We start from the raw sequence: 11,885 nt of genomic DNA on the forward strand, positions 1-11,885 counted from the left end.
GAAAATACTGTTTTTATGACTTTCCTAAAACCCTCTACATTTATAATTACTTTTGAAGTGGCTAATAAAAAGCTCTCAGTATTGTAGAATTAAGTTTGTATCTAATTCCTTGATTTCCTCAGTGGACGGGTCGATATCGTTCTCGGATAGCATTGTGCTGGGTCCGCGTTCGATTCTCCGGTCGGCCAGTGAAGAATTAGGAATTTATTTCTGGGGATAGAAATTCATTTCTCTGTATAATGTGGTTCGGATTCCACAATAAGCAGTAGGTCCCGTTGCTAGGTAACCAATTGGTTCTTAGCCACGTAAAATAAGTCTAATCCTTCAGCCATAGGAGAGCTTTAACTTATTTAACTGATTCCTGCCTCTGGGTTTCGGAGAGCAGACATGACATCCACTCACAATAGCACTATTTTCTTATGCTGATAAAATTTCAGTGGATGTCCTTGATTTGCAGAGAAGAGACCGCGGACATTTTAAAGGGCAATGAAAGCCAAGAAAGGAAAGTCTGTTGTCGTTACTGTCTCGGCGAGGACTTGCGAGGCACGTGTAATGGAAGGGTGAGAAATAAAATCCTGCCGGTGAAACACATGGAATTAAAAATATGAGAATAAATGAGGTTTGAACCTAACAGGTATTAACCAGATAGTATGGTCTCGTGATCACAAAAGCCTGGGAAAGCTATTAACAAAACCCGCGTGAACCTAAAGCAACTAGTCTGTGCCGAGAACTTGAAGTTACAAATAATAGCAAGTAACCGGATTTCCTTTCCCGATGCACGTCCGTGCTGCAATCTGATGGACTTTCTGAATGAATAGCATTATCAAAAGGACAATTTCCTGAGTAAGTTGATCCTCGATTTTTCAGGCAAAATCATGACCCGATGACGCAGCAAAGACGTGAGTGGGAAATCAAGCAATGGAAAGGATGGAAAGGAAACAGTTTATTATGAAATCCGAATGCTTTATAAAAGACGGCATAATCGTCGGTGTCCATCCTGCTGGCAATACGAAGGGTATAAATAGCGTCGTATTCCATTAATAAAAAAGAGCAACATCGCATTTTCACCTTAAAAACAACGTTGACATACTGTAAGCATCGCCAATAGTCAAAAGAATATGTAAACATATAAGCTCAAATGGATTAAAAATTAATGGAGAAAGAATAAATGGAACTGAATATTTCAGATATTCAGGAACAATGATATCCAGTACAGTTTCTCGTGAATTAGAATTTAGTGAGACTAAAAATAGCCAGTGAAACAATAGGCAGGTTTATTAAAATTAGATCAGATGGATTAAAATCGCACATGAAAATCTTGCATAGCAGGATTTATCACAGGTCATTTGAAGGTGATGATGATGATAAACACAATTGCCAAAGTGAGGAAGGCGGGCCTCCCAACCTTCATGTTATTGCAACTAGGACTCGTCCGGCTAGGAGTCTGACCTGCCATCTTCAGGACGCTGTCATCTAGTGGCGATATTGGGAAAAGCGCCGCCTCTATCTCGCAGAACTATTGGTACCAGAGGCGGAAATACTGGACTTTATGAGAAACCGCGTATGCTTCTCCCTTCTCGAAGGTTTACATATTAAAGCGGAAACCCTGTCTATTAAGTGATTCCCACTAATCGTTATTTTTGTTCCTTGTTCTAACTAATACTTGTCTTCTCCGAAATGCTATGAATATCCATGTTCTCTCGTTAATATATCATTAACTGATAGTATAATTTTTTTAGTTTTCTGTAAACGAAAACTATTGTGCCGGCTTTGTCTGTCCGTCCGCATTTTTCTGTCCGCCCTCAGATCTTAAAAATTACTGAGGCCAGAGGGCTGCAAATTGGTATGTTGATCATCCACCCTCCAATCGTCAAACTTATCAAATTGCAGCCCTCTAGCCTCAGTAGTTTTCATTTTATTTAAGGGTAAAGTTAGCCATAATCGTGCTTCTGGCAGCGATATAGGACAGGCCACCACCGGGGCGTGGTTAAAGTTTCGTGGGCCGCGGCTCATAGAGCATTATAACGAGACCACCGAAAGACAGCGGCTGTACAGAAAACTCGATTGCGCCAAAGAAACTTCGGCGCCTTTTTTGCTTGTTTATGCAGTGTTTCGCTTCCACTCTACCTTAACTCATACGTCCTGTGTGGATTTTTTTTTTTTTGCTCTTCCAACATCCCATCGGAAATTACAACTCTCCGAAACAGGGAGCATTATTAAAAAACTCTAGCGCCAACAGTAACTTTGCTACAGGCTTCAAATATAAAGCATCATATATTTAAGTACCCAGGGCGGGCACGGAAATATCCAAAAAGTTGCAGCCCAAGAAAATTCAGAGGGGTTAATAAAATACTCAGTTTTAAATGCAAAGTAAGAATGAATACTCATATATAAACTCATAAACAACTTTGTTCACTTGAGTGATATCTGTTAAGACTACTTGCTCATAATAATGCTGTTATTGTTGTGTCATAGAATTGGAAAGGGAAAACACAGTATTTAAGGATTAAGGAACAGCAACATGTCACCGGTTTGCGGTAAACTCAACTTCACACCCTAGAATGGAACAGTTATTTTTTTTTTAAATATTTCGTGATGAAATACATTTTTAAAGCATCCCTTTTGTTAAACATTCGCTGGCCCCATCTCCGATATATTTTCTTTCAATTAATGTTGTCAGATTAAGTTGAAAATTAATCTTCATTTATTCATTGAGGAAATTAAGGCGTTTATTAATACACATTCTTTTACATTTACTGAAGGCATCAGGGTATATGCATAGATACATATAATTTAAACACTATAATTCATGATCATATATCTAATGACGATTAGTTTTTGAAATTAGGTAACAATTATCCTGGTTTCATTGGGAGATTATTATTATTATTATTATTATTATTATTATTATTATTATTATTATTATTATTATTATTATTATTATTATTATTAGAAGGGGAGATTAGGAGGAGACCGTTAAACATGAATGTTTGCGAAATGTAAGAACTCCAGATTTAGAGGAAAAAATATTCTCATAAATGCCCTTATATAATGCATGTCTTTTTTTCTTTTTACTAAGCTTTCTGTCAAGAACTTTGGACAAAAGTGTGACTTCTTTATCGTTGCTTATTTTTCTTAGAAAGAGAAACATCTATATTGCATAGAAACATGGAATAATGAACAAATCAACCGTCTTCTCAATGAAGGAGACAGTTGACGTAGGGTTGCTTTGCTTACCAATGAAAATGACATTCTTCCCGAACCGTGGAATTAAGTTTAAAAAATGAAAAACATTAAAAAAAAATGGACCCTTGGTTCCCTTTCATTTAGGTTTGTAAAATTACGAATCAAGAAGAACGCAAGTATTTCAATCCCATCCATAGAAAACGTATCTAGCAGAAGAGTCATGGTAGACGTTGGTACACGATTCTCCTCTCAACTCAACATTAACATCTCGTGAAGACAACGCAGAACATCATTATTTTATGAACAACGTAAAATTCAAAATATGAGCTCAATATAAAGTTTACCAGACGAATGGAGTTTTCACATTTTTGTGGAATGGGCAGTTTAAATGAATGAATAAGTAAGTTACCGTTTGTTATTATTTAAAAAGAAGCCTTTGGTATGTGCTGAAAATAGGTTCTGAATTACATCCAAGATCTGGCTGTTTCCTGTTTTGCTTTATTATTGCTTTTGTCATGTAAGGGTTAGGTGTATAATCTTTAACAACTTTGGATATCATGCTTCTACTGTAGCTGGTTGGCTAATTTTGCACAATTAAGTTTTTCATTTCAATAGCAGTCTTTTTTCTTGGGGGGAGGGGGGTTTCATATTAATTTGACTTGTCTGTAACTGAAGTTATGGGTTCTAGGTGACCTTCACAAATATCTGTTTTTATTCGAATTTCTTGGAATTTTTCATTTATACCAAAATCCGTTATTCACAGTTTTTTTAACAACTTGAACTAATTCCATGTGTAATTAAGCTGCTTTGAAATTAAATAAATTCTTTACATGCCATACTTTCGTTCAGTCGTTTGCATACATTGTCTTCAGTTATAGCCAATTCATTATGAATAACCACATTATTATCGACTTTCATAATGATACGTCTTGTTGAATGGTATATTTATTTTGAACTATTTCGAACCATTTTTCTTCAGAATGGAAAATAGACCTTAGGTAAGTCATTAATTTTAAAAAAATTACTACAGAGCTGTATACTGTTGACTGCAGTTCATTTCCCATCTCGTCGTTTTGGTTTTAAACATCATTAGAGGCTAAATCTTGAGTGCTGGTCTGAAGTCATAATAATGATTAAGTGAAATGTGGTGTCACGATACCGTAGATTTATGTATATTTTGGAAGTTCATGTTCGCTGCGAGCATTTTTTCACGTGAGAAAATTTTACTGCAAATTGATTAAAAGTCCTACTATGAACTTAATTTGGTCATTAACCTAACCATAACTAAATTTAATTTGCTGTAGTTAAGAGTACTAATGTAGTAAAGCACAGCGCGAAGAGACTATTATGAGAAAAGACACTAATGTTTTTGACGGAGGTTAGAGTCGATTCAGTAATTAGAGGTAAACTATGAAGCACTTCTCATGAGACAGTTGAATAGCCTTTCATGACCATTGTGTGGTTTGCAACCGAAGGCAACACAGGAAATAATGACAGAGATGCATATGAGGCCAGTTAGAACAGAGCAATCACCTTGCTCAACAAAGCCCTTTCTGAGCTAATGATTCAACCAGCTCAATAGCCGTACTAATGCAAGAAAGAATGGAATGATTATGAAATACAGCATAACACAACAGATGAAACAAACTAACTAACAACTTAACCTTACAAAAAGAAGAAATATTTATGGTGAATTCATAGAGTAACAATAAATAGTGCATAAGAATAAGCTAGCTTTACATCTTTACCCCAAACAGTGATTGCTTGAATACCTCATTAGAGTATTCTAAGCAAATTCAATTTAACACACCACCTATGTGACAGACATAAACATTAATGACAGTAATTGTGACAATTTTCCTACAGAATAATGACAGACGCAGACATCTGAGGTTAAATGGAAGACAATGAAAAACAAGTAAAAAATGCGCCAAAGTTTATTCGGCGCAATCGAGTTTTTTTACAGCGTATAATCAAGGCTAACGAAAATAGATCCGTCTTTCGGTGGTCTCGGCATTATGCTGTATGAGCCGCGGTCCATGAAACTTTAACCACTGCCCGGTGGTGGCATGTCCTATATCGTTGGCAGAAGCACGATTATGGCTAACTCTAACCTTAAAATAAAATAAAAACTACTGAGGCTAGCGTGCTGCAATTTGGTGTGTTTGATGATTGGAGGGTGGATGATCAACATACCAATTTGTAGCCCTCTAGCCTCAGTAGTGTTTACGATCTGAGGGCAGACAGAAAAAGTGCGGACGAACAGACGAAGCCGGCGCAATAGTTTTCTTTTACAGAAAACTAAGTAGGCAAATTTTGGGCATTAGACTACTAGAAATAAATTCCCAGACATATATCTAGGGCATACACGAGAAGAAAAACCAAATAACGATGTTGAAATAGAAAAATAATTATGAAAGTCTCTTGATAAGGTATGGTACTATGGCACCTAAGTGTTGCACTTGGAGTTGTTACATATTCTTATGGCAACTACCCTCAAGCTTCATCGTTAGGAGGCAAAATGAAATCGGGAATAAAGAAGGAAATAATGGGAAGTGTCCCAATGTGGGCATCCTATCCCAAATCGTATTCATAATCTGTAACACATATAATATGCTTGATACACTTCATTGCTTTTAAAAAAAACAGTTTTCAGAAGATACAGCGAACGATCTTGATCTACCCACATACTCCCGAAAATCCCTTGCAGTAGGAACAGCCAAGTACATAGAAGGAAATAAGTTTGGAAAGGGAATTTTTTCATTTATCTGTTTTTCTTTCGAGCCTCGAATAACTGAATAGGGCCTTTTCATTCTCATCAGGGGATTGTTGTTTGTAACTGATATCTCACCCATGAAGTTTGTTTCTTTCTTTGCATGCACGCGCACTGGGCTGTTTAGCGCCCACGTTTTCTCTTAACGAAGGTGTTTTGTGGACAGTGGGTTGTGTTTACGGAGACTAGTACTCGGCTCTTTACAGGAAAGAACTCGACCGATAACGGCAACTGGCAGTGTATTCCTGTGGCGGCCTTGTTCATTTTTTTGTGGCGAACGTTTTGGAGGCGTGTCCTTGGGCGCCTTGTTGTTGGAGGCCCTCTGTGAAGATATAACGAAAAGCCACTCCTGTTATCATTGGTATCTCCTGAGTTACGTCTCATGTGGGTGTTGGTGAGAGCCATCCTACCCTCCGTTATACTAATTCTGCTACACCGCCTATCTACCCGCTGCTGTACTGCCTCTCTGCTGCACCACCTCTCTACTCGCTGTTGTACTGCCTCTCTGCTGCACTGCCTCTCTACCCGCTGATGTACCGCCTCTCTGCTGCACCGCCTCTCTACCCGCTGATGTACTGCCTCTCTGCTGCACCGCCTCTCTACCCGCTGTTGTACTGCCTCTCTGCTGAACTGCCTCTCTACCCGCTGCGGTACTACCTCTCTGCTGCACCGTCTCTCTTCCCGCTGCGGCACTACCTCTCTGCTGCACCGTCTCTCTTCCCGCTGCAGTATTACCTCACTGCTACCGTCTCTCTTCCCGCTGCGGTATTACCTCACTGCTGCACCGTCTCTCTTCCCGCTGCGGTATTACCTCACTGCTGCACCGTCTCTCTTCCCGCTGCGGTACTGCCTCCCTGCCGTGTTGAGTCTTTCGGGGCCGTTAGGAGGCTTCATGGTCATGTTGAAGGTTGAGCTTGCCTTCCGTGAATTGTCTATTCTTCTTTAACAAGACGACCCCTTTTCAGCTGTCCATATCATAGTGGTTATTAAGAGTGTCCTGTGCTGCTGCCCAAGTGTTTGTTTATCTTGTTTCATCGGTGTTGGGAATATGTTTAATCACTTATGTGAAGAAAAATACCTGTAGCCGAATTGTAAATATATTACACGTTCAAGTTTGTAAATAGTAGGATTAAAGTTCTCTTCCCCTTCTGTTACTCCTCCTGTCGCATGTGAGAGAATTACGTTGTAGTGTAGGGGTTCCCCCAGTGGTACATTTGTACTCTTCAGGGGGGTGCATTAGATCTGAGAGAATAGCCAGTCTGCGCAATACATGATGTAATCTGATTGAGATTGCACAATGTCGTGTCTTTTTTTTTTATTTCCTCATTTTAGTAAGCAAAGCTTTTACTTAAGTTATATCAAGAGTAGGGTAAATACCATTTGTTTTTCACTATTATGGAACTTCCCGCGGCTGTAATCTGTACCCGTACCGGACCTGAAAAGATGCAGTCTACACAAACAGATTTCATAATAAAATTATATCATTATCAATTTCATTGTTTTTCTTTTTCATCCTCAATTTTTAGGGGTACACGGGAATCTATAAAAATGCCCTAGGGGTACAGAAGAACAAAAAAGTTGGGAACCCCTGTATGTAGCGTTGTAGTGTGACAGAGTCGTTCTACCCTTTTCATTATGTTTCTTGGTTGATTCGAGTGATCGAGGTGAATGAAGGTAGTGACTGTGTATGGTAGGTGAATGGCTCATTATTCAATTATTCGGGGACCTGCTACTGTTTACGCTTTGTAATAAATACCAAATTTTACGTTAAAGAATGTTATTCCTCTAAGTGTTTCCACTGAATTGTGGAATTGTCACTGCATAAGAAAAAATACATTGTAACAAGATATGTATATATATATATATATGTATATATGCATACATATTTATACATATGTTTATGTATAAATATGTATGCATATATACAGTATATATGCATACATATATATACATAAACATAATTATGTACATGTATATGTTTGAATATGTATGCATTATATATATATATATATATATATATATATATATATATATATAATGTATGCATACATATATAAACATAAACATATGTATATGTATGAATATATGTGCATTATATATATATATATGAATATGTATGCATTATATATATATATGTATATATGCATACATATATAAACATAAACATATGTATATGTATGAATATGTATGCATTATATACGTATATATTTATACGCAGAGTGAGAGAAAATGCTGGGTGGAGTTGAAAATCTGACAAGAATTAGATAATTTCTTTTCTAAATCAGCAGTGAAAGTAAAATTAAAGCGGTAGACTAAAAGAAACAGAGGCAGAGGAAAATAAAATTTTTTCATAATTATTAAACAGTTCGAGTTTATTGCTATCATATTTGACCATATTCATGTAACATTTGCTATGTATAGTCCCACTATTTGTGTCCACAGAAGCCCAGCTGATACTGTCACGTACTGTATAATTCTCTCAGGGGTTGTGCGAAGCACATTTCCAAGTCATCATGTCTCACTTTTATCATTATCTCATCATCATGTGGAACTTCCCTACTTTTCCTTATGGTATCATTTCTAACTGTATCATGCCATCTGATTATCATTCTTCCTTAAAGCCTTTTTCTCAAGTCGACGGTCCTTTGTAAAGTTCCAATGCCATACCATGCTTCATGTCAGTATAGAAATACAAATCGTACTAGACTCGTGTATTTCCGTATGCAATACAGTTCATACTAGACATGTATTATGGTGTTTTTGTAGACAGTTATAATGCATTTGATATCCAAGCCTTATTCACCTTTCTCATGCATCACACACGCGCATATATATATAGTATATGTATATATATATATATATATATATATATATATATATATATATATATATATATATATATATATATATGGGAGGGAGAGTTAGTTATCTACTTAACGAAACAACTATATATTTTGGAATGCCATGAAATATCCCAATTAAATTGTATTTTATTCTTTCTATAGTTCGCATAAAAAATACCTTGTTCTTTCATCGGCGCAGTTACCTTACTGAATTCCGACTCATGAAGATGTATATTTTATACTTACAAAATCCAGGCTGCCAGACTTACTTAGGTCTACGCTTACTTTTAAGTTGAGACGGGTTGTTATATACGGGGTGGGGGCAGTAAGGTGTTAAAGCGTTGGAGAGGACCAACATGGACCACTCGACTCAAGAATCCAACTGAAAAGACGTGCATAGGTGGTCTGTCGATTTTTTCAAAGAGCATGACGAATGAGTGATTTCTTAATGTGCACTTTAGTTCACATCACGTGGAATTCAAAACAAGAAAACTGATTTTAGTCATATTTGGTGTATACTGTATTTTTCTAAACGACATAACTGCGTAGAAGTCTTTGCCTAACCAACTTTTGTGGTGCTGCTATTGATGCTCAGTGATGCCTTAAATCCAATCCTTGCTGCAATTTGAGGCCTCTGATGAAAGATCCGTCCACATAAACTCTATCATTATTGCTCAAGAGTGAGGAAGGAGAAGGAGACCTTTATACTCACCGGGAATGAATTTATAATCAATGGAGCTTTTGAAGTTACCATTAAATTGTGCATAGAATTGCATAAAAGTTGCAAACCAGACCTTTACATATCGGAAATCCTCGGAACCCTTCCCGTCCTTTCTATAGATTATTAAGATACAAAAAAAAAAAAAAGAAAACGCCAAATATTAGGATTACAGAAAACGGACATAAAATAATCTATAGGTGACTACAATAAACAGAGTCTGTCATCGTTTATTTTATTAACAGCGTTTTAGTCCTTCAGTGCAGACGTCTAAAAATACTTCAGAGGAGAGTATTACAGCTCCATAACGGAGTCTACATAAATGTCGGACTTGTGTAATGCTAGAATGCTTTTCGCTCCGATTTTCGTCAGGTAATGGATCTTTTTTGATTTCTTGAATCTGGTTTTTCGAAATGGTTGGTTAATGCTATTCCGTAGTCTGTGAATCGGACTGGATATAGTTTCCAAGTAATATAGTTGCTCTTAAAATTTGTTTCACGTAGGTCGGATGCCCGTATGGTGGAAGTGAAGCTATATATCAGACTGAACTGCAATACCTCTTGAGAAGGAATTTATACAGGTTAGCAATCGCATTATCGATAACTCAGCGACTACGTAGGGTCCTTTTGCTAGAAATAAGGTGCACCAGTCTGGGTTTTTGCTACCGTGCATTACATACGTAAAGTAATTTATATTTTCCAGCTAATCATTGTAGCAAATTTAACGCAGATTGATACGAAACTAGAATATTTCTCTCCACGTAACTGCCATGAAAGGATATTTTATAATTTCCCTATGCAAAGAGAAAGGCCTCGAGTGTCTAAGTGACTATAATCTTTATCGTAACAGTATCTATATGGCATAACTATACACATAATTATACGAGTTGTCGACAACCACTTGTTTTCGCCCTTTGCGTGCCCCAAAGCACTGATATCTTTTCTTTAATATAGCCATAATGCTGGGCGCAATTACAATGATTACTACTGATTGCGAGGTATATTCATTCACACCGATTGCATGAACTTCTGCATCCACTTGGCATTTAATGGCCATGCATTTTCTTATTTTTTTTATTGTACTTTTAAAAAAATTATTTTAGCAAAAAACATTACAAGGGTAACTTTAACAGAGTATTGCCTTATTTCATACAAATGCTCCAAGATTAACAAGAAAAAAAAAAAAAAGTCTCAAAAATTAGTATTAAGGATTCTTATCATTTCAGCACTGAGCTGGTCGTAAGTGGCGTAGTAAAAACTGCAATTCATCATAACATTTCTCAGCGTAACATTTTAAATATTTTGAGAGTATTTTCGCTCTGTTTTTGAAGCAGCAACATAACAACCAAAATGACTCGCTAAACATTTCGTTGTTCAGGATGTTGATTTTTCCCAGATATTCACATTTCTAAATTTTTAATCTCAAGCAATATTGTATTAAGACTAAATTTGAACACTAGATTCACAGTGGTATAGCTGATATTTCTACATTATTGCGGCATGCTTCGTTTCCACTTCATTTTAAAAATGAATTGAGCTTTTATGGTTCAACATTACTCCCAGGTTGTACTGCTCTTGGGAGTTTTTCCTCATTAATTCACACCATGTAGTGTACTGCAGTGGAAAGAAATACTGTGGAGATAACCGAGTCCAAAGACTTTAAGGACACTTTAGTTCGACTAGTTAGGAGGGGTGATAAGGTCAGAGTAACGTGGTCATCATGATTATTTATACAGTACCGCTAGCTGGGTTGTGCAGATGAAGAAAAGGAAAAAAAAATTTGGAATAAAAGCACTAACGGAAACTGGTACATTAATTATAGGTAGATTCTGAATGGAACTTTCAAGTAGCACTGACGCGATTAATAGCGCATGGAGGCCAGGAGTTTAGAAAGAAAAACGAATAAGGAATGAAAGCGATAAACGTGCAGACAGAGAAAAGCAGCTTAAGCTCCTTTGTGGCGCTTTGCGAGTTTGAGTTTATACTGCACTGACTTCTTTGTTTCGTGGAAGCATAAAGGACTATTATATGCTTGTAGTTGACAGGTTAACTTTGTGTTGGCCTTTGATATGACAATAGTCAACAACCCCTTCAAAGGAAAGCAAGTTAGGTATTAGAAGAGAAAATCAAATTGATTTGCTACGCAGAATAGCCCGGGTTGGTGGGTGGGCCACAAGAGCCATTGGCAATAAGTAATAAATTCCTTGAATTATCATAAGTTTGTTAATTTGCATGGAGAATGTAAATGATAATGTATATTTAAATACAACTTATTCTCGCTTTAAGAATACTTGCTCTCATGTTAGTGTCCTGAAGATTACATAAATCAGGAATTACTGGTATGAGAAATTTTTGAAATTTAAAAT

Source organism: Macrobrachium rosenbergii, chromosome 55 (genome assembly GCF_040412425.1).
Source record: "Macrobrachium rosenbergii isolate ZJJX-2024 chromosome 55, ASM4041242v1, whole genome shotgun sequence".
Lineage (NCBI taxonomy): Eukaryota > Metazoa > Arthropoda > Malacostraca > Decapoda > Palaemonidae > Macrobrachium > Macrobrachium rosenbergii.